The 23,017-nt window shown below is 46.6% G+C and overlaps 1 non-coding gene and 1 pseudogene across 1 annotated transcript; both read left to right on the top strand.

Moving 5' to 3' along the window:
• The first annotated feature begins 4,565 nt into the window (after positions 1 to 4,565).
• Positions 4,566 to 20,910, top strand: LOC119929518 (annotated as a pseudogene).
• Positions 5,499 to 5,636, top strand: LOC119930246. The gene has a single exon (XR_005451731.1). It is a non-coding gene; the product is annotated as a small nucleolar RNA SNORA7 (small nucleolar RNA).
• Positions 20,911 to 23,017: the final 2,107 nt, after the last annotated feature.

Below are 23,017 nucleotides of genomic sequence, written 5' to 3'. Positions count from 1 at the left end.
TGCTGGACCTGATGGTGTCCGTGTTCTATGCAGTGGTACCCCCTGTTCTGAACCCCCTCATCTAACAGCCTGAGGACCCGAGACATGAGAGCCACCACTGGGAGAGTCATAAAGGGGAGTTTTTCCCACCCTTTTCCCTGGGAAAAAAACCTGTCTCTTTGTGTTGATATTGCCATCTCTCATCTCTCTAGGACACCGTACAGAGGGGTGCATATGAACAGCTGTCTTTTCTGGCTGAAAGGAGGCTTTCTCAGAGTCCGGAGGGACATATGATAAGATCAGTGCGTGATAGACAATCTCTCCTCAAAGGGCATTGTGCTGGGGTCGAAACAAGCTAACAGATTGGACCCATTTTATATCCTACAAGGGGCTCAATCTTCATCCCCACTTTACAAAAGAGGGACCTGAAACCACAGACAAGTGACATAACTTGCCCAAGGTTCCACAGTAGACAACTGGCAGATCCGGGGTTATTACCCAGGTCCTTCTGACTCCCAGGCCTGAGCTCTATCGTTCTGTCTACGCTGCTTCTCTTGGGTAAGTCATTTAACCTTCATAATTAACAAAAATACTTTTTTCCTTACTAGACCATTGATGCTCTCCAAAATCTATCAGTCACACGTGATGTGGAAAAATCCCCTCCTTGTGTTGCATTCCTTAGTATCGATGTCTTCTTCTGAATAAAGTTTATCTATCTGACTTGCTACTTTTCCTTTCTGAGAGTGAACATGTTATCAGTGCTGTGGCTTGTGAAGTGCCTTACCTCCTTCCCCTCCCCACAGCACCTGTATATATGTATATACGTTTGTATGTATTTATTACTCTATTTATTTATTCATTTATTTTTGTACATATTAATTCTATTTATTTTATTTTGTTAATATGTTTTGTTTTGTTCTCTGTCTCCCCCTTCTAGACTGTGAGTCCACTGTTGGGTAGGGACTGTCTCTATATGTTGTCATCTTGTACTTCCCAAGCGCTTAGTACAGTGCTCTGCACACAGTAAGCGCTCAATAAATACGATTGATTGAATGAATGAATGAATAGTGAAATCAGCATGGGCCTGAGTCATTCATTTATTCATTCATTCATTCAATCGGTTTTTTGAGTGTTTACTGTGTGCAGCGCACTGTCAGAGCGCCTGGGCAGACTGTAAGCCCATCAAAATTGCCAGGGCTGTGCCACAGTGCCAGACCCCGGCAGATAGCTTCCTGGTAGCCATGGGTAGGCAGTGGATAACAATAGTAATAATAATAATAGTAACAATGATAATGATGCTATTTGTTAAGCTTTTACTCTGTGCCAGGAGCTGGGGTGGATACAAGCCAATCAGGCTGGAGGGGTTTGTGATGATTGGGGTCACTGCACTGGACAACGCCCCCCTTCTGCAAGCCCCCTGCCTGGTCGGGGGATGTAGACCTGCTCAGAACCCCAACATAGGTCCCGAGTGTGAGCATCTCCCCAGACTGGATCCGACTTTTCCATCTGCCTTCTTGTCCCTCTCTGTCTCTCCAAACCACTCCACCAAAATCACTCTCACTGGGGCAGCTTGGGCCTGAGGGGCCCTGACCTTCATCTCCCCTTGGTCCTCTGGGTGGGGCAGGTCACGAAGTCTCCAAAAACTTGACTACTGCACTTGGCACACAAGATATGCTCAATAAATTGCTGTGATGGCCTACTGGATGGATGAATGAATAGATGAATGGTTAGATGGTTGGATGAGAGGTGATGGATCTGAGCAGTTGGATGGGATCTGTATCCACCTTTTACTCCCCTTCTTTCAATGGTCATACCTACCCTAAGAGTGCACCTTATTCTCCACCTCTTCAAAGCTTTACTGAAGGACATCTCCTCCAAGAGGCCTTCCCTGAATTAGTCCTCATTTCATTTTCTTCCAGTCCCTTCCACGTTGCCCTGACTTGCTGTCTTTATTCACCCCCCTTCCAGCCCCACATCACTTAATAATATTAATGATGGCATTTATTAAGCATTTACTATGCGCAAAGTACTGTTCTTATGTCTATATTCATAATTTATTTAGTCGTATTAATGCCTGCTCCCACTCCAGACTGTAAGCTTACTGTGGGCAGAGAATGTGTCTGTTTTATTGTTATACTCTACTCTTCCAAGTGTTTAGCACAGTGCTTTGCATACCGAAAGCACTCAGAAAATACGATTGACTGACTTCAAAATTATTTGTATTAATCATCACCATCCTCAGTCAAAAGTATCTATTGAGCACTTACTATGTGCAGAGCACTCTACTGAAATCTTGGGAGAGTACAGTGCAACAAAATCAGCCAGCACGTTCCCTGCCCATAAAAAACTAGCAGTCTAGAAGACCATCTAATTGAATATTTGGTTAGCACACTAGATGAGATCATCCAGATCTGGGGCAGTTGGGAGGCCGAGATGTTTTGGATCGGGATTCCACAGGCTACCCTTCCTACCCCCAATACTTTAGAAAAAATCAAAGCAATGCAGGGAATCATTGTGGTCCATCCATCCGGATTCTAATCCAGACTCTGCCACTAGTCTGCTATGTGACCTTGGGCAAGCCGCTTTGCTTCTCTGGCCCTCAGGTACCTCATCTGTACAATGGAGATTGAGACTGTGAGCCCCACTTGGGACAGGGGACTGTGCCCAGCCCGATTTGCTAGTATCCACCCCAGTGATTAGTACAGTGCCTGGAACAAAGAAAGCACTTAATAAATACCATAATAATAATAATGATAATGATAATAATGATCATTGTCATTATTATAATTAATATTATTAACTTACCTGAAAGATACCCTAGAAAGCAATTACAAGATCCCTCTAAATATATTGTTTCAAGACTCTGCAGGGGGTAGCTGGATCTAACCCAGGAAGAATAAATTCATGAGCTCCTGATCATAATCATAACAAATTATCATAATCATAATTATCAACATTATCATTATAGCCTTTATTAACAGTTTACATGCAAAAGGCTGTAACAAGTGCTGAGTAGAAACAAAATGATTAGCTCAGACTAAGTCCCTGACTGTAATAGGCTCAGAATATAAGAGAAAGAGAAAGCATGTATTAAAACCCCATGTTACAGCGAGGCCCAGAGAGGTTATGTTGGTCACCCAAGGTCACACAGATGGTCAGTGGCAGGGTTGGCATTAGAACTCAAGTGTCACGGCTCCCAGTGGCATGACCAATGCCCTCTAGACTGTAAGCTCCTTGTGGGCAGGAAACATGCCTACCAAATATTTTCTTCATCTTCCCCTACAAACCCTGTCCTCCCCTTGATTTTCCCATCACCGTAGATGACCCACCATGCTTCCTGTCTCAGAAGCCCATAACCGTGGCATTATCCTCGACTCCTCTCTCTCTTTCAACCCACACGTTCAATCCATCACTAAATCCTGTCGGTTCCACCTTCACAACATCGCTAAAATCTGCCCCTTCCTCTCCATCCGAACTGCTAGCACATTAATCCAATACCTTATTCTATCCCACCTTGATTACTGTATCAACCTCCTTGCCGACCTCCCATGCCTCCTGTCTCTCCCAAGTCCAGTCCATAAATCACTCTGCTGCCCGGATCATTTTTCTATAAAAACTTTCAGCCCATGTTTCTCCACTCCTCGAGAACCTCCAGCGGTTACCCATGCACCTCCACATCGAATGGAAACTCCTCACCACTGGCTTTAAAGCACTCAATAATTTGTCCCCTCTTGCCTCACCTCGCTAGTCTCCTACTACAACTCAGACAGCACGCTTCACTCCCATAGTAAATATGATTGATTGGCTGATGGATTGAATATCAGCACAAGGAAACAGACATTTTGACCTATAGAGGAGTCTGGGGGAATGTCCTTTTTAAGACTATCCACAGAGCATCTTTCAAGTCCCTGTTCCTCAGGCTGTAGATGAGGGGGTTCAAGGCTGGGGGAATGACGACGTAGAACACAGAAATCAGCAGGTCGAACACTGAGGAAGAGTGTGAGGGAAGCTTGAAATAGCCACACACGCCTGTGGAGAGGAAGATGGTGATGACGACTAGGTGAGGCAGTCAGGTGGAGAAGGCTTTGGCTCGGCCCTTGGCAGCTGGCATCCTCTGAACTGCCCGGAAGATGCGCACATACGAGGTGACAATGGAAATGGAGCCTACAACACCTATTGTTAGCCCAGAGGTCACCCTGACGTTGTTGGCAGAGTGGTCTTCAGAGCAGGTGATCTTCAGCAGGGAGGGGAGGCCACAAAAGAAATACTGGACAACGTTAGACATGCAGAAGGAAAAGAAGAAGGCCAAACCTGAAAACAAGACCCCCAACAGCGCTCCGCTGAGCCAGGAGTTGGCTGCCATCTTCCCACAAGGCCCTGGTTTCATAACGACCTCATAGCGCAAGGGGAGGCAGATGGCAATGTAGTGGTCGTAAGACATCCCCATGAGTACAAAAAACTCTGAGGCAGCAAACAGAGTCACCAGGAAGAGCTGAGTGGCACAGCTCAAGAAGGAGATGGATCAACAGTTAGTCAAGGAGATGATGACGGATTTGGGGGCGGTGACAGAGATGAGGCAGAGGTCGATGAGGGCCAGGTTCCTGAGGACCTGGGGGTCTGGAGGTACCGGTCGAGGGCGGTGACGGTGACGATGAGGAGATTGCCCATCAGTGTCACCAGATAGACCAGGAGGAACAGCCCGGTCTGAACCAGCTGCAGCTCCCGGACCTCCGAGAATCCCAGCAGGAGGAATTCCTTCACCGTGGAGATGTTGGATATTTCTGGGGGATGATGTGAACTCCATGCACAGGAAGAGGGAAGACTTCAATTTACAGGCCTTGATGGCATCCATAAAGGAATCAACATTAATTCCCGTAGGAGTAAATCAATAATTTGTATGTATTGTGCACCCACAGAGTTCAATAGTATGATCCCTGATCCGTGCTATCAAGGAATTCCAAGCTCACAGTCTTGTTGGAGTGGCACACTATAGTGGAAAGGGCACAGTACTTGGAGTCGGAGGTCCTGGGTTCTAATTCTGGCTCTACCACTTGTCTCCTGTGTGACCTTGGGCAGCATACTTAACTTCTCTGAGCATCAAATTCTTCTCTGTAAAACGGGAATTCAAGGCCTGAATTTCTCCCCACTGCTGAGACGGTGAGCCCAGTGTGGGGTAAATACTGTGTCCTACCTGATTACTGTGCATCTACCCTTGTACATACTACTGTGCTTGGAGTATAATTAGCATATAACAAGAGAAACAAGCATTATTATCATTTGGAGAGACAGAAACCTAAAATAAATTCCAGATAGGAGATCACCAGAGAGCATAAAGAGATGAACTTGTCTGCTGTGAAATGTTGTAAGTGAATCAATGTATTTATTGAGCAGTTACTATGTGTACAGCACTGTACTAAATGCTAGGGAGAATCCACCATAATGAGATTGGTAGGTATGTTCCCTGCCTACTACGAGCTTACAGTCTGGAAGTGATTTTATACTCAAACTAGTATTCTCAGCCCCTCTCAGGATCGCACCTGGAGAGTTTCCAGTACTCTACCAATCTCAGCTATGGGAGGGAGAGTCAAGCAGAGGCCTTTCCATTCCATTCCTAGCTTGGGCAATGGCTAGTGAGTGGCAGGCAATGTGCTACAAGTCAAAACTCACATGTGCTGGGAAGCAACGGCTTAGGAAAGGGTCCAGGGTGGAGACTCAAGTTAACTGAATGTTAGAAGGCAATGGTAAACCACTGCCTTATGTTTACCAAGAAGGCTTTGTGAATAAACTACCAGTAGTCATTCTGGTATTTGTATCCATAGAGTTTTCTTGGTGAACATAAAGAAGTGGTTTACCATCGCCTCCCTCCACACAGTGAAAACCTGAATCTCTGCCATTGTCTTTGATCCACATTTTGATCATTTGTTTATCTGCCTTTGACTCTTTCCCATGCTGCTGCTGCCCAGCACAGGCAAATCAACATTGTCTGACGCTTCCACTTAGACCTTTCCGTTATGGGTAGCCCTAGCAAGAGTATCTCTCAATGGCATAGTTCTAAGTTACATTAGCATATGCAAACTCTCCTAATTCATAGGAGAACTTCTGTTCAGAAGAATTGATGATGGTACTGGGTTTTTTCCCAGAATCAGTCACGTTCCCGCAGAAAACGTCTTTGCCATAGAGGAACCACTGACAGCCAAAGTGAGTGTAGTATCACGCTGATGCTCGGTTGTAGCATCTGAGCCTGGCGTGTGGTTGCCATGATAGCCAAGGATGGGGATGATGGAGGGAGGAGAGCTGTGTTGGTGATGGGGCCACTGGTGGATAGGGCACGTGCTTGGGAATCAGAAGAGTATGGCTTCTAATCCTGGATCCCTCTCAAGCCTGTTGTGTGACCTTGGGCAAGTCACTGCACTTCCCTGTGCCTCGGTTACCTCATGTGTAAAATGGGGATAAGAGTTTGAGCCCCATGATGGACAGGGACTGTGTCCAACCGACTAACTTGTATCTAACCCAGTGCTTAGAACAGTGCTTGACACACAGTAAACGCTTAACATGTACCGAAATTATTTATTATTTATTACTGCTGGCAAGCCATTCCCCTCCTACAAGCCTGCCCTCTGTGGGGTACGGTCTTGGTCTGAACTGGTCTCTCTCCACTTCTAGACTGTGAGCCCTTTATGGGCAGGGATTGTCTCTATTTGTTGCTGAATTGTTCTTTTCAAGGGCCTAGTACAGTGCTCTGCTCATAGTAAGTGCTCAATAAATACTGAGTGTGAGAATCTCCCCTGATTAGCTCCATCTCTGATTTCATCCTTCTGGTTCCATCCTGCCTCTCTCCTCCCCCACTCACTCTCACCAGGTTAGCTGGGGCTGGAGGGGGGCACTGGCCTCCTTTGAACTGGGCTCGTCTCCTCTTTCTCCTCGGATTCCTGGGTTCGGTCAGCCACAAAGGGACAGCCAGGAGACCTCAGCCATTCTCTACTCTCCCATGGATGCTGACCTGCTCTCCAGATGGGCCCTGTGCCTGTAGATAAAGCAGTAGTTGCTCCGAGGATGATCCCCAGAGGACCAGCTTGTGTCCTTGTGGAGGGACCCCGTGGGCAAGAGGATGCGCAAACCCTCTGGTCACATGGTTCCTGAGGCCTTGCAGAGATAAGGATCTGACAGTCCCAACTGCAACAACAGTCCTGGCCAGTGATGCTACCACGATAACAACATCTTCTTCTACCTAAACCAGAGAGAGAGACAGGGAGGAGTGATATGCTTCTGAATAGGAGAAGCATGATTCAGTGGAAAGAACCTGGGCATGAGAGTCCCAGTTCTTCCGGATGCTTGCTGGGAAAGTAACTTCACTTCTCTGGGCCTCAGTTTCCTCAGCTGTAAAATGGAGTTGCTATACCGGTTCTCCCTCCTCCTACCTAGACTGGTGTCATGTGAGACAGAGATTGTGTGCAACTTGATTGATTTGTATCTAACCCAGCGTTTAGAACAATACTTGACATGAAGTAAGTTCTTAACAAATACCATGTCAAAAATAGAATATATCCTCATATCCTAATTGGGGGAGTATGATCGGTTACTCAGAGTAATCAATGGAGAATCAGAGCCCTCAACACAGAGATAGGGAGTGACAGATTGGCAAGCTCAGTTAGTGTCTGGAGACTAGAAGCAGCTCGGCCTAGTGGAAGGAGCCCGGGGAGGAAGTCAGAGAACTGACTTCACCTCTCATCTGCTGTGTGATCTTAGGCAAGTCACTTTATTTCCCAGTGTCTCAATTACCCCTCTGAGAGGCTGAGAGTCCCATGTCAGACAGAGACTGTGTCTAACGTGATTACCTTTTATCTACCCCAGCATTTAGCCATATGTTAGCTGGGTGACCTTGGACAAGTCACTTTACTTCTCCTATGCATCAGTTTCCTTATCTGTAAAATGGGGATTAAATCCTATGCCTTCCTTACTTAGACTGTGAGCCCCGTTTGGACAAGGGTTCTACCCAACCTGATTATTTCTTCATTCATTCATCCAATCGTATTTAGTGAGCATTTACTATGTGCAGAACACTGTACTAAGCACTTGGAAAGTACAATTCAGCAACAAATAGAGACGATCCCTGCCCACAGTGGACTCGCGGTCTGGAAACAGGGAGACAAGCATCAAAACAAGTAAACAGGCATCAATAGCATCAATACAAATGAATAGAATTATAGTTATATACTCATCTTTAATATAAATAGAATTATAAATATGTACAAATATACATAAGTGCTGTAGTGTGGGTGGGGTAGAGCAAAGGGAGTGAGTCGGGACACTAGGGAGGGGTGGAGGAGCAGAGGAAAAGGGAGGCTTACTCTGGGATTAGTTTGTATCCATCCCAGCACATAGCTCAGTGGCTGGCACAAGTAAGCCTAAAACCAATATCTTAAAAAGAAGACCTCACAGGCCTCTGGAAGGATTCAGCCTACTCCTAGCTGGGTCTACAAAAACATGCATAACCGTAGAGGGGGTGCAAAAGTGCTGAAGAGGTAATTTAATCAATCCTGCAATCTGTATTATTTATTGAGCTCCTAAGATGTGCAGAGTCCTAGGCTAAGATCTTTAAGAGAGTATGATAGAGTATCAAGATATAAACCCTCTCCTCAGTCTAAAGGGGGAAACAGACACTAAAGTTCTAGACAGAAGGAAGAAGGAAAAGTAAGTGCACAATAGGGCATGTAAAAATCAATCAGTGGTATTTGTTGAGTGCTTATTATGTGCAGAGCAGTGTACTAAGGGCTTGGGTAGGGAGTACAATGAGACAATTAGCGGACACATTCCCTGATAATAACGACCTTAAGAAATCTAGAGAAAAGCAAAGGGAGTTAGTGGGTGTGATCTGGAGAGAAGAGAAATGAATGGGAAACAGTTCTAGGTGATGATGATGATGGTGATGGTTTTGGTCTTTGTTAAGTGCTTAGCACTGTTCTAAGCACTGGGGTAGATACAAGGTCATCAGGTTGTCCCACGTCGGGTGCACAGTCTTAATCTCCATTTTGTGGATGAGCTAACTGAGGCATATCGAAGTTAACTGGTTTGCCCAAGGTCACACAGCAGAAAAGTGGCAGAGCTGGGATTAGAACCCATGTCCTTTGACTCCCAGGCCCGTGCTCTATCCCCTAAGCAACACTGCTTCTCAGTGTGGAATGGGATGAGATTTTAGAAGAATTTTGAAGATGGGGAGAGCAGAGGTCTGGTGGGGTTATCGATCAATCGATCAATAAATCATATTTATTGAGTGTTTACTGAGTTCAGAGCACTGAACTACACACTTGGGAGAGTAAATATAACAGAGTTCGTAGGCCTGACCCCTACCCACAATAAGCTTACAGTCTACAGGGGAGACAGACGTGAATATAAATAAATAAATGATGGATATGGACTTAAGTGTTGTGGGACTGATAGAGGGCTGAAGAAAAGGAACAAATCCAAGTGTAAGAGTGACACAGAAGGGAGTGGATTGAATGGGGATGAAGTTCCTGACAGGAGGAATGGCAAAAACCTAGGGTCTGGATGGCTGTTATAGTCTCTGTGATCCGGGGCTCCCCTTTCTGCTCAGAGAGCATAAATGGTAATTGTTAAGTGCTTATGGTGTGTTGAAAACTCTTCCAGGTTCTGTGGTAGATATAAGTGAATTAGGTTGGACACGGTACTTATCCCGCATGGGGCTCACCGTCTAAGTAGAAGGGAGAAAAGAAGAATAGAGGCACATAAAAGCGAAGTGAATTGCCCAAAGTCACACAGCAGACAAGTGGAGGAGCTGAAATTAGAACCCAGGTCCTCTGACTCCCAGGCCCGTGATCTATCTAAGAGGCCATACTGGTTCTCACTCCTCAACGTTACTGACTTCATCCCTCACCCCACCTTCTCACCAACTTGGATACAAGCTTGATCTTGTCAACTCTAATTACTGTACACGTTTCCTAATACTGTCTTCCATTCACAAGGAATCGGGGTTGCTACATTCTAGGTAGCAGTAAGAAATTATAGGTGTAATCAGTCAATTGGTTTGTCAATCAAGGGTGTTTATTGAGAGCTTTGTATGTGCAGAACTCTGTACTAAATGCTTGGGAGAGTCCAATACAACAGTTCAATGAGGTGGGAGTGAGATCTCAATGTCATAAAAGCAACATAATAATAATAATAATAGCATTTATTAAGCACTTACTATGTGCAAAGCACTGTTCTAAGCGCTGGGGAGGTTACAAGGTGATCAGGTAGTCCCACGGGGGGCTCACAGTCTTAATCCCCATTTGACAGATGAGGTAACTGAGGCCCAGAAAAGTTAAGTGACGTGCCCAAGGTCACACAGCTGACAGTTGACAGAGCCAGTATTTGAAAACATGACCTCTGACTCCAAAGCCCGTGCTCTTTCCACTGAGCCACGCTGCTTCTCATGGCTTCACAGGTAGAGCACAGGCCTGGGAGTCAGAGGACTTGGTTCTAATCCTGGCTCTGCTACTCATTAGCTGTGTGACTTTGGGCAAGTCACTTAACTTCTCTGGGCCTCAGTTACCTCATCTGTAAAATGGGGACTAAGACTGTGAGTGCCCCGTGGGACAACCTGATCACCTTGTAACCTCCCCAGCGCTTAGAACAGTGCTTTGCATAGGGGACGACGTATTTGTTAAGCATTTACTATGCACCAGACGCTCTTTTAAACGCTGGGATAGATACAAATTGATTAGGTTGGACACAGTCCTTGTCCCAGAAGGAGCCCACAGTCTAATTAAGAGGGACAACAGGAGAACTAAGGCACTGAGAAGTGACTTGCCCAAGATCACACAGTCAGCAATTGGAAGAGCCAGGATAAGAACCCAGGTCCTCTGACACCCAGGCCTGGGCTCTTTCCACTAGTCCATACTGCTGCTGGTGTAAAACCAAGTTACTCATCTTCCACCCTAATCCTTCTCCATATCTCACTTTCCCATCTCTGAAAATGACACCGATTTTCTCTGTCCCCAAAACCTGGGGTTCTTCTCTACTCTTCATTCAGGATGGAAATTGACAGACAATTTCCTGATAAATCTTGCCTATTCTTCATCTTCAACGTTTCCCAGAATCTCTCCTCACCCAAAGAATTACCACCCTAATCCAATCTCTCATTATACAGCCACTACAGTATTGTATCAGCACTCCACCACATTGCCTCAAGAATGTAAGTTTGTTATGGACAGGGAATGTGTCTTTTCTTGTTTTAGTGTACTCTCCCAAGCGCTTAGTACAGTGCTTTGCACAGGGTAAGTGCTCAGTAAATACGATTGAATGAATTGCCTCTGTCCTCATCCTTCTCCATTGTTTTATAGATCATTTACTTGAAGTGTCCAACCCAATAAGAATGGTCAGGTCCTGGGAGTCAGAGAACCTAGGTTCCAATCCAGGCTCTGCCTCCTGTTTGCTGTGTGACTTTGAGCAACTCATTTAGCTTCTCCGTACCTCAGTTTCCTCATCTTTAATATGGCGATCAATACCTGTTCTCCCTCCCTTTTGGGCTGTGAGCTCCATCTGGTATGGAGTCTGTCTGACCTGAACATCTTATATACAGTATAAGTATATATAGTGTGTAAGTAACCACTTAATAAAATACCACAATTACTAGTACATATCATTTCTCTTCTCCCTCTTTGTTCCATGCAAGCTAACTGCCTAATTGTACTTCACTTTTAATCCTCTCTCCTGCACCCCCAGCCTCACAGTGTCCTTAATTTGAAAATCCCGTCCTCAAAAATTCACCAGACTTCAGTCTCCCTAAAATCTCACCTCTTCTAACAAGCTACCTCTTATTAACTCCCACATTCCTTCATATCAACCCCAAACCTCTTTTACAGAAGAGGGAACCGAGACACAGAGAAGTGAAATGACGTGACTTGTCCAAGGTTCCACAGCTCAAAAGTGGTGGAGGAGGGATTAGAATCCAAGTCTCCCAACTTCCAAGCCTGGGCTCTTTCCATTAGGTCAGCCTGCTTGAATAACACCCAATACAATACATATCATCACTAAGTCACCAACCTCTCTCCCTCTAGATTGTAATCTCGTTGAGGGCAGGGAATGTGTCTACCAACTCTGTTCCATTGTATTCTCCCAAGCCCTTAGTACAGTACTCTGCACACACTAGGCGACCAAGAAATATCATTGATGATGGTTAACCTCACATACTTGTTGTAGTTTGGAGTCCTCTGGTCTCTACTGCTTTCTCTTTTTCCTCACCAATCGGTTGGTCTTAGGTCCATCAATCCTGGCTCTCTGATTTTAGCCCCCGCGGACTCTCCCCCATGGGCAGTACTGTTCTCTGACTGGAACTGTCTTGTCCACCGAACAGCCACGGGGGTGGGGGGCCCTTGGGAGAGTCCCACAAATAGGGCCAGTCCTGAGCCTGCCCCAGGAAGCCTCATTAAGACTCTGCAAATCTCCGGCCCTGGGCCAACTGGGCTACTTTTCTGTTTCAGGCCACAGGTTCGCTCAAAACAGGGAGGGAGCAATGTTGCCTAGTAATTAGAGCCCACACCTGCGACTCAGAAATACATGAATTCTAATCCCAGCTCTGCCACTTGGCTGCTCTGTGACCTTAGGCTAGCGGCTTTACTTCTCTGGGCCTCCATTTACCTCATCTGTAGAATCCCACATGAGACCCATATGGAATGTGAACTCTGTCCAACCAGCTTGTTTCTACCTCAGTGCTTAGTACAGTGACTGACACCTAGTAAGAATTTAACAAATGCCACACTTGGTAAGACTTGTGACATTTCTGAAACCTGCAGGCTGCTCTTCTGATGTTGTCATGTCTTGCAAAAGGCATCTTTTAGAAAAACAGTGTGGTCTAGTGGATAAAGCCCAGGCCTGGGAGTCAGAAGGACCTTAGGTCTAATCCCAGCTCCTCTACTTGTCTGCTGCATGGCCTCACGCAAGTCACTTCCCTTCTCTGTGCTTCTATTACCTCATCTGTAAAATGGGGATTAAGACTGTGAGCCCCATGTGGGATGTGGATTGTATCCAATCTGTTTAGTGTGTAACTACCTCAGTGCTTAGTACTGTGCCTGGCACATAGTAAGTGGTTAACAAATACCACAGTTATTATGTCTGATGGGTTGATGATGAGTGGATAATGGCAGGGAGGACTCTGGGTTCATTTTGTCCTGGGCTTAGGTGTCATCAGGGAAGGGAGAGTGGGTACAACTGACAGGGTGCATTAATTATGCTCACACACAACATGCACGCCACCCCCCCCCCCAAACACACAGAGTCACTAATCAGTTCCCGAGGGCATAGAGCAGTGAAAACTGGCTGCCTCAGCTGAGCGGAGATGGGTGAATAGGATAAAGCCGTCTCTCTGTCAGTAGCTTCTCGTGGCTTTTTGTAGCTTCGTTCGCATTTGTTGAGCGCTGACTGTGTGCAGGGAACTGTAGTAAACGTTTGGGAGAGTCCAATATAGCAACTGACAACTGTAATGGGTCACCCTCTCCCTTCTCCCGGGACTTCAAGGATCCTAGAAGAAGGGACCCCTCTGAGGTTTCAGAAAAGACATTGTTTACATCTTGATATCTGAAAGGGAAAATGTTGCTCTCCAGATAATACTGATTGTGGTATTTATTAAGCTCTTGCTATGTGCCAAGCACTGTACCAAGTGCTATGGTCCCACATGAGGCTCATAGTTTAAGTAGGAGGGAGAACAGGTTTTAAAACTCCATTTTGCAAATGAGAGAACTGGAGGTACAGGGAGGTGAAATGACTTGTCTAAGGTCGCTCAGCCGAGAAGCGGCAGAGTGACTTCAGAAAGTCTCCCAGATGTCAGCAAGATGGTGATTGGCTGATTTTAGCAAGGTGGTGATTGGCTGGGAGGATTGGTACAGAGAGAGGTGTCCCCTGCCACTCCTGCCCACATTATCCTGTGCCCCCGTTTCTGATCTCCACTTCAGCCCTGGTGACCATGCTGGTGGGTGGGGGGAAGGCAGCGAGGAGCTGAGTAACAAAGGTAAATAACAGATAGAGTCTATACTTCACTCTGCTGTCTGGATTATCTTTCTACAGAAACGTCATTCCCCTCCTCAAACATCTCCTCTAAGTGCTTGAGAGAGAATGACACAACAGTATAGCTGACACATTCCATGCCCACAACAAGCTTACAGTCTAGGGGAGGAGGAGACAGACATTAACGTAAATAAATAAATGACATATATGGACACAAATGATGTGGGGCTGGAAGGGGGCATTAATTAAGGGCGCAAGTCAGGGAAAGGCAGAAGGGAGTGAGAGAAGAGGAAATGAGGGCTTAGTCATGGCATTCCTCTTGGAGGAGATGTGCCTTTAATAAGGCTTTGAAGGATGGGGTAGAGTGATGGTTTGTCACCTCCTGAAATGAAAAATTGAACTTGGACAGGTCACCTAACTTCTCTGTGCCTCAGTATCCTCAACAGCAAAATGGGGATTGAATGCCTATCTTCTCTCTGACTTAGACTGTGAGCTCCATCTGGGACAGAGACCGTGCCCTCCCTTCCCCCCCCCCCCGATTAATATGGATCTACCCCAGCGCTTAGAGCAGTGCTTGGCTTATGGTAAGTGCTGAAAAATACCACAGTCATCAAATGACGGTCCAGACATTAGCTGGAGGGATTGAACACAGTCAAGGAGTTGTGGCAGATACAATGCCACTACCCAGTGGTCATCTTCATCCTCCACATCTTCCAAGGGGCAGAGCACAGCGTGATCGCACCACAGTCAATCAATCAATCCATCAGTTGTATTTATTGAGCACTTACTGTGTGCAGAGCACTGTACTAAGCACTTGGGAGAGTAAACGACAACTGAGTTGATAAACACACCCTCTGCTTACTACAATCTCACAGTCTACAGGGGGAGACAGACATTAATATAAATAAATGAATTACAGAGCAGATTCAGCTGTACATTTCCTGTCTCATCTTCCTCTCTCCTTCATCCCAAATTTCTTTCAGGAGGCCTCTTCCGGTTTTGAGGAAAAATGAAAGAAATTGGATGGCATTTCCATGTCCTTCGGGACTGTGATGCTGTTTCAGATCACCATCGGAATCTTAGTGAATGTACTCCTCCTGGTGCTTTATATCCATACGGTGTCCATCAGCCAGAACTTCAGCTCCTTGGATCTGATTTTCAGCCACCTGACTTTGGCCAACACCATGATTCTTCTCACCCTTGGAATCCCGGAGGCCTTCTCAGCCTGGGTATGGAGAAACTTCGTGAGTGACGTCGGATGTAAATTCCTCATGTACGGTTCTCGAGTGGGCCGGGGGCTGGCCATCTGCATCACCTGCCTCCTGAGCATCTTCCAGGCCATCACCATCAACACCGGGACCCTCCCAGTTGGCCCAGATCAAAGTCTGGTTACCCAGGGGCGTCGTCCTCTCCCGCCTCTTGTCTTGGGACCTCAGTATGCTTGTAGATTTCAGTGTGTCAATGCACGTGACAGGCCCCAGGAACAGCAGCAGTGTTAAACTAGTGCTTGACCTCAAATATTGCATAAAAGTCAGAGTCGGCATGGAAACAACCCTGCTGATCACCATCATGTTCTCCCTCCACGACTTGTTCTACGTGGGGCTCAGGAGCGCGGCCAACCGCTACTTGGTGTTTGTCCTATACAGACACCACCAGCAGGTCCGGCACGTCCATGGCCCCGGATGCTCCCCCAAGACGATGCCCGAGGTCAGGGCGGCCAAGAGGGTGGTGGCCCTGGTTGCTCTTTATGGCCTCTTTTCTGTGTGACCGTCCATCATGCTGGGTGTTATACTCAACATGAAAGAAAAATCTCCTCTGCTGGTGAACTGCCAAATGGTGTTGGGATTCACCTTTCCGGTTGTCTGCCCGTTTCTGATTATTCAGAGCGACCGGAGGATATGTACAATCTGAAAAAAGGAATCACCTGGTTCCTTAGATTCCCAGGGAAGCTGTCTGTCCTCCATTCCAATTATGTCCTGCTCAGGTAAAAAACCAGATATCTTGATCCCAGCAGCAGCAAGCCAAGTGAAGCAGTGTGGCCTAGTGGATAGAGTACGGAAGGACCTGGGTTCTAATCCCGGATCCACCACCTGTCTGTTGTGTAACCTTGGGCAAGTCACTTCACTTCTCTGGGCCTCAGTTACCTCCCCTGTAAAATGGAGATTAAGACTGTGAGCCCCATGTGGGACAGGGACTTGTTTGACCCAATTTGCTTGTATTCACTCCAGCGCTTAGTACAGTGCCTGGCACATAATAAACGCTCATCAGTTACCATAATTATTGCTATTATTATTACTATTAATGGGGAGGGGAGCTTTTTACTCAGGCCCAGACCGAGACAATTAAGCACCCTGAGACAGGGAAGCACAGGGAAGCAGCATAGCCCAGTTGATAGAGTATGGTCCTGGGAGTCAGAGGACCTGGGTTCTGATTCTACCCCCACCACGTATCTGCCATGTGACCTTGGGAAAGTTATTTCACTTCTTGCCTCAACTACCTCATCTGGAAAATGGGGAATAAGACTGGAAGTCCTATGAGGGACAGGGACTGTGTCCAACCTGACTAGCTAGTATGTACTTCAGTGCTCAGAACGTTTCCTGGAAAACAGTAAACACCTACCACATACTATTATGAAAAAAATAATCAGGGAAGGTACCGTGGATTTAATAGAGTGTCAGGAAATGGTTTTGAAGATGGGAAGCCCTGTGGTCTGGTGGATATAAAGGGAGAGGGCATACCAAGTGGGGGAAAGGTGGTGAGGTAGGGGTCTGTGTGGGGAGAGTTGAGAACAAAGCACAGTGAGATGGTGATCTTGGGAGGAATGGAGAATGCAGACAGAAACTCAGTAGGGGAAAATAATGCATAACAATCAATCGATTATATTTATTGAGCGCTTACTATGTGAAGACCTTGGTACTAAGTGCTTGGGAAAGTGCGATATAACAATATAATAGGGTTGGTAGCCACATTCCCTGACCATGATGAGTTTACAGTCTAGAGGGGAATGTCTAAGTTGGGTTGCTGCAGATTTCAGATGGTCCCAAGCCCTGGCATGGGATGAAGCTCTAAATCTCAGAGCTTAACCAGAACGCTATTATCAATCTATTTATTTTATTAATGATGTATACATATCTATAATTTTATCTATTTTGATGGTAATGATGCCTGTCTACTTGTTTTGTTTGGTTGTCTGTCTCCCCTTTCTAGACTGTGAGCCCATTGTTGGGTAGGGATTGTCTCTATCTGTTGCCGAATTGTACTTTCCAAGAGCTTAGTACAGTGCGCTGCATCGAATTCCTCAACAACAACTCTTTCCTCAACCCCCTCCAGTCTGGCTTCCGTCCCTTACATTCCACGGAAACTGCCCTCTCAAAGGTCACCAATGACCTCCTGCTTGCCAAATCCAACGGCTCATACTCTGTCCTAATCCTCCTCGACCTCTCAGCTGCCTTCGACACTGTGGACCACCCCCTTCTCCTCAATACACTATCTGACCTTGGCTTCACAGACTCCGTCCTCTCCTGGTTCTCCTCTTATCTCTACGGTAGTTCATTCTCAGTCTCTTTTGCAGGCTCCTCCTCCCCCTCCCATCCCCTTACTGTGGGGGTTCCCCAAGGTTCAGTGCTTGGTCCCCTTCTGTTCTCGATCTACACTCACTCCCTTGGTGACCTCATTCGCTCCCACGGCTTCAACTGTCATCTCTACGCTGATGACACCCAGATCTACATCTCTGCTCCTGCTCTCTCCCCCTCTCTCCAGGCTCGCATCTCCTCCTGTCTTCAGGACATCTCCATCTGGATGTCTTCCCGCCACCTAAAACTCAACATGTCCAAGACTGAACTCCTTGTCTTCTGTCCCAAACCCTGCCCTCTCCCTGACTTTCCCATCTCTGTTGACGGCACTACCATCCTTCCCGTCTCACAAGCCCGCAACCTTGGTGTCATCCTCGACTCCGCTCTCTCATTCACCCCTCACATCCAAGCCGTCACCCAAACCTGCTGGTCTCAGCTCCGCAACATTGCCAAGATCCGCCCTTTCCTCTCCATCCATACCGTTACCCTGCTCATTCAAGCTCTCATCCTATCCCGTCTGGACTACCGCATCAGCCTTCTCTCTGATCTCCCATCCTCGTGTCTCTCCCCACTTCAATCCATACTTCATGCTGCTGCCCGGATTGTCTTTGTCCAGAAACACTCTGGGCATGTTACTCCCCTCCTCAAAAATCTCCAGTGGCTACCAATCAATCTGCGCATCAGGCAGAAACTCCTCACCCTGGGCTTCAAGGCTCTCCATCACCTCGCCCCCTCCTACCTCACCTCCCTCCTCTCCTTCTACAACCCACCCCGCACCTTCCACTCCTCTGCTGCTAATCTCCTCACCATACCTCGTTCTCGCCTGTCCCGCCATCGACCCCCGGCCCACGTCATCCCCAGCGCCTGGAATGCCCTCCCTCTGCCCATCCACCAAGCTAGCTCTCTTCCTCCCTTCAAGGCCCTACTGAGAGCTCACCTCCTCCAGGAGGCCTTCCCAGACTGAGCCCCTTCCTTCCTCTCCCCCTCGTCCCCCTCTTCACCCCCCCATCTTGCCTCCTTCCCTTCCCCACAGCACCTGTACATATGTATATATGTTTGTACATATTTATTACTCTATTTATTTATTTATTTTGCTTGTACATATCTATTCTATTTATTTTATTTTGTTAGTATGTTTGGTTTTGTTCTCTGTCTCCCCCTTTTAGACTGTGAGCCCACTGTTGGGTAGGGACTGTCTCTATATGTTGCCAACTTGTACTTCCCAAGCGCTTAGTACAGTGCTCTGCACACAGTAAGCGCTCAATAAATACGATTGATGATGATGATGATGCTCTGCACACAGTAAGGGTTCAATAAATACGATTGAATGAATGAATGAATGAATCACAGAAAGGGAATGATGATTAGTCTGTTGATGTTGTTAAAAGGAGTTCCAGAGTGGGAACCACATGGGAATGGGCAGTCATTTAGGTTGTGGGGGCCGGGACCACAAGGAACCCACGATCCCGGCCTTCCGAGATTCCCGGACAGTCAGCTGTCTCAGCGAAGCCCCGGAATCATCCTCCTAAAGGGGATCCCCCAGAAATAACCCATCCGTAGTCTAAGGGGACGGTACAGCCATCCGGAGAACCGAGAAGGGGAGAGAGGATCCTGACAGCCCTCACCCCTAACTCAGACCTTCCTGTCACCGCCACCCATGTCCACGACTAATGAGACGGAGTAAGGATCTCTATCAGCAGAGGTCGACGCTCCCCAGCCTAGGATAGGCCCAGTGACTCCGGAGAGGAGCAGGGGAAAGGCGAGGAAAATTTCAATAGGGAATAAGGATGACCAGGGTCAGAGTCAAAATTTCTCTAAATTAGAAGCTGTGTCGCATAGTGGAAGAGCATGGGCCCGGATTTTAATCCCAGTTCTGCCACTTGACTGGTGTGTGACATTGGTCAAGTCACTTCACTTCTTTGTACCTCAGTTACCTCAATCGTAAAATGGGGATTAAGACTGTGAGCCTGGTGTCGGACAGTGACTGTGACCAATCTTATTTGCTTGTATCTCCCTCAGTGCTTAGTACAGTGCCCGGCACATAGTAAGCGCTTAACAAATAGCATAAAAAATCCTGAGAGTAAGAACTTTTTGATATACTCAAATTTGCCATAATTCTTGTTTTTGCTGGAATGTGTCTTGGCTAGGAATCCATTTGAGAATTTGCAAACTTCAATTCTACACTACGAGCCTGTTTGGACACAGTGTGTTGTGTTGTATGAAGAAATGGCTCTTGTGCATGTGTGTAGTGTCTGACAAAGTGAATTGTTCAGCACCAGCCTTCCTTAAACACATAGTTTTGTGATTACACAACCCCTGCATTCTAGAGTTTCATAGCCCAAATCAACGTGTTGAGCACTTACCTTGTGTGGAACACTGGACACAATCTCTGCTGATGTTTCAGAATAAAATAGATATCAACAAAGTGGAAGGTTTCCGTTTTGTCCTGAATTAAGACAGGAGGCAGGGTGAGATGACCAGGAGAGGTTCCCCTGCTAGACTTCAAGTTCGCTGATGGCAGGGAACATGTCTACCAACTCTGCTGTAGTGGACTCTCCCAAGTGCTTAGTGCTTTGCATACAGTAAGCGCTCAATAAATACAACTGATTGATTAATGGATTGATTGAAATTGATCCCAGGACAAGGGCATTATCTTTCCATGTTAGTTTCTCCCTGAATGTCTTTAATCCCTGTCTGAAATCAGGTTCTATCACCTGATGCCCATGGATATCTTGCAGGAAATATACAACATCTCCATGATGATGGGATTCCTCTTGCTGGGATTCTAGGAGGTCCGGGAGCTGCAACTGGTCCACGCTGTGCTGTTCCTCCTGGTCTACCTGGCGGCCCTAATGGGGAATCTCCTCATCGTTGCCGTCACCGCCCTTGGTCAACGCCTCCACATACCCATGTACTTCTTCCTGAGGAACTTGTCCGTCCTCGACCTCTCCTTCATCTCCGTCACTGTCCCCAAATACATCTTCAACGCCCTGACCTACTGCAGCTCCATTTCCTTTCTGGCCTGTATCGCTCAGCTCTTGCTGGTGATTCTATTCGCCACCTCAGAGATGTTCCCCCTTCTAGACTGTGAGCCCACTGTTGGGTAGGGACCGTCTCTGTATGTTGCCAACTTGTACTTCCCAAGCGCTTAGTACAGTGCTCTGCACACAGTAAGCGCTCAATAAATACGATTGAATGAATGAATGAATGCATCCTCACAGTGATGTCCTATGACCACTACATCGCGATCTGCCATCCTCTTTGCTACAAAGGTGTCATGAACCCAAATATCTGCGTGAAGGTGGTGGCCGCTTCCTGGTTCACCGGGAGTCTTGGCGTCTTGTTTTTGGCTTCAACCTGACCCTGATCTTCTGCGGGTCCCACATCATCCCCCAGTTCTTCTGGGATATCCCCTCCCTGCTGAAGATCACCTGCTCTGAGAACCACTTCGCCAACGGTGTGACTGCTAGGGTTTTGTGGGTGTGGTCTCCATCATGGCGTCATATGTCTCCATCTTCTACACGGTGCTGAGGATACCATCTGCCGATAGATAGTCGGTCAAAAACCTTCTCCATCTGCCTGCCTCACCTTCTGTTGGTCACCGCCTTTTTCACGACGTCCACCTTCAATCACCTCAAGCCACCAGACACTTCCCCAACCCTGGACCTGCTGGTGTCCGTGCTCCACACCGTGGAGCCCCCCACCCTGAGCCTCCTCATCTACAGCCTGAGGAACTGTGACGTGAAGGCCGCCCTGGGGAAATTACTAGGCAAGCATTGATTAATTGACTGGTCACAGAGAAGCCTATGGGACGCACCTATCAGAATCATGTTTTTCAATCCACATCACCTTTCCCTGAAGATGCCCATGCACCAAACATCACTGATGATAATGGATACATTTTGCTTGCCTTGAGCACCACTGTGGTCAAGAATCAGGTTTCCTCTGGAGGCAGAATTAAAGAAATGAAGGGAAATAGGGAAAGGAAAGAGTAAAAATTCACTCTGGGAAATACGTTTCCCAGGAGGAAATAGGCCAAAATTTCCCAGCAACAGTTGGGCATGGGAGCCACTCAAGTATCTAGTTAAGAAAGCATTCCTAGTAATGAAACACTGTGGAAATGTCACAGGGTTTATGTTATTTGGGGCGTCATGTTACACAGTCTGTAAACTGTAAGTTTATCTCTAGACTGTAAACTCACTGTGGGCAGGAACTGTGTCTGTTATATTGCTCTATTGTACTTTTCCAAGCACTTAGTACAGTGCTCTGCTAACAGTAAGCGCTCAATAAATACAATTGACTGACAATTTGGTTTTGACACCAATGTTCCCCTCCTCTTTTTCTCTTCTTTGAGATTAAACTCAGTTCTGTGCCTTCATTCTGAATATTTAGAAATTTATTATTGGGCAAAAAAACTCTCTCTCGGTCCCTAGAATCCCTCATCTGATCAACTATGACGCTGGGCCATGTGGACTTCTAGTCTTTGTGATCTTTCTATAACTGTTTGGCACCTGTTATCCCGTTACAGCCCCAGTGGAAGCGACATGGCCTGCTGGAAAAAGCCCGGGCCTGGGAGTCAGAATGACCTGGGTTCTAATTCTGGCTCTGCCACTTGTCAGCGGTGTGTCACTGGGCAAGTCATATCACTTCTCTGGGCCTCAGTTTCCCCATCTGCAAAATGGGCATTAAGACTGAGAGCCATATGAGGGACAGAGATGGTGTCCAACCTGATTTGCTTGTTTCCACCCCAGCTGTTAGTTCAGTGCCTGACACATAGAAAGTGCTTAATATGTACCACAATTATTATTCATCCTCCCTCCTATCCCCACAGTACATATGTATATATCTGTGATTTCTTTCTTTATTTATGTATATTAATGGCAGTCACCCAATCTAGACTGTGAGTTCGTTGTGGGCAGGGAATGTGTCTGTGGTTGCATTGTACTCTCCCAGGCACTTAGTACAGTGCTTTGTACACAGTAAGCACTCAATAAATACGATTGATTGAATGAATGAATGATTATTTCCTTACCAATCCACTGCTTTCCTAGCAACTACCTGCCCATGACAGTCCCCTCAGATGCTTACAAATGAACACCCCCTACTCTGAATCGCAATCAACCAATCAGTAGTATTTATTGAGTGGTTACTTAGTGCAGAGCACTATACTAAGCTTGTGGAAAAGTATGTTAGAGTTGGTAGGAATGAGTCCTGCTCTGAAAGCGTTGACAACTTGTACTTCCCAAGCGCTTAGTACAGTGCTCTGCACACAGTAAGCACTCAATAAATACGATTGAATGAATGAATGAAAAGCGTTTATAATCTAGTGGTGGACTTAAAGAGTAAAATAAAATGCAGGTGGGAGAAAGTAATACAGTATAATCGTATGTATATAAGAACAATGAGGGAGATTGTCAGTATCCAAGCTCTTAGGGGTGACAGGGAAGTACTGATGTGGTAGTTGGGGG

The sequence above is a fragment of the Tachyglossus aculeatus genome, chromosome 6 (assembly GCF_015852505.1).
Source record: "Tachyglossus aculeatus isolate mTacAcu1 chromosome 6, mTacAcu1.pri, whole genome shotgun sequence".
Lineage (NCBI taxonomy): Eukaryota > Metazoa > Chordata > Mammalia > Monotremata > Tachyglossidae > Tachyglossus > Tachyglossus aculeatus.
Note: the sequence above shows the minus strand (reverse complement) of the source record. Positions and strands in the feature narration are given on the sequence as shown.